Source organism: Octopus bimaculoides, chromosome 16, assembly GCF_001194135.2.
Source record: "Octopus bimaculoides isolate UCB-OBI-ISO-001 chromosome 16, ASM119413v2, whole genome shotgun sequence".
Taxonomy (NCBI): Eukaryota; Metazoa; Mollusca; class Cephalopoda; order Octopoda; family Octopodidae; genus Octopus; species Octopus bimaculoides.
This window is the reverse complement of record NC_068996.1, coordinates 37,243,337-37,244,562: the sequence shown is the minus strand read 5'-3', so window position 1 is coordinate 37,244,562 and position 1,226 is coordinate 37,243,337. Positions and strand designations below refer to the sequence as shown.

At 44.5% G+C, this 1,226-nt stretch overlaps 1 protein-coding gene across 1 annotated transcript in view; it reads right to left on the bottom strand.

Annotated features, from left to right (window-relative positions):
- LOC106867814 (myosin-2 heavy chain) overlaps positions 1–1,226 on the bottom strand; it is a 49,148-nt gene that overhangs the window by 15,946 nt on the left and 31,976 nt on the right. The gene's annotated exons all lie outside the window — the stretch shown is intronic.

Genomic DNA, 1,226 nt, shown 5'->3' with positions numbered 1-1,226 from the left:
TGAAGACATGCGTAGGCTCGAAAGAAATGAAGCTAGCATGATCCACTGGATGTGTAATGTCAGTGTGCACACATGACTGAGTGTAAGCGCCCTGAGAGAAATGTTAGACATAAGAAGCATCAGATGTGGAGTGCAAGAGAGACGTTTTCATTGGTATGGTCATGTACTGCGGATAGACGAGAAGAACTGTGTGAAGAAGTGCCACTCCTAAACAGTGGAAGGAATCTAGAGTAGAGGGAGACCCAGGTAGACATGGGATGAGGTGGTGAAGCATGACCTTCGAACGTTGAGCCTCACAGAGGCAATGACAAAAAACCAAGACCTCTGGAAGTATACTGTGACTGAGAAGACCCAGCAAATAAAGTGAGTACACAGCTGTAACCTACACCAGTGTCGCATAACCAGCCCACTCAAAAGTACCTTGGATCATAGGGCGACATGCCGTGCTTGAGGAGACCTATTGAGTCAAGTACATCAACATCAATATCAAAATCAAATCAAATGGAAATTGTAATTGTGAGCCCTGTGCCGGTAGCATGTGAAAAGCACCATCCGAATGTGGCTGATGCCAGTGCTGCCTTGACTGGCTTCCATGCCGGTGGCACGTAAAAAGCACCCACTACACTCTCGGAGTGGTTGGTGTTAGGAAGGACATCCAGCTATAGAAACACTGCCAGATCAGACTGGAGCCTGGTACAGCCTCCTGGTTTCCCAGACCTCAGTCAAACCATCCAACCCATGCTGGCATGGAAAACGGACATTAAATGATGATGATGATGATGATGATGATGATACATATATATATATACACATATAGGTGCAGGCATGGCTGAGTGATAAGAAGCTTGAGTGAAGGCACATGGCTTAATGATTAGGGTATTCAGCTCATGATTATAAGATTGTGAGTTTGATATCTGGTGGTGTGTTGTGTCCTTGAGCAAGACACTTTATTTCACATTGCTCCAGTTCACTCAAATGGCAAAAATGCCATTTTCTCTTTTGCTCTTTTACACATTTCAGTAATTTGACTGCAACCATGCTGGAGCACTGCCTTTAGTCGAAGAAATCACCCCCAAGACTTATTCTTTGTAAGCTTAGTACTTATTCTATCGGTCTCTCTTGCCGAACCGCTAAGTTATGGGGGACGTAAACACACCAGCATCGGTTATCAAGCGATGTTGAGGGGACAAACAAAGGCACAAAGACACACACACATAAATATATAT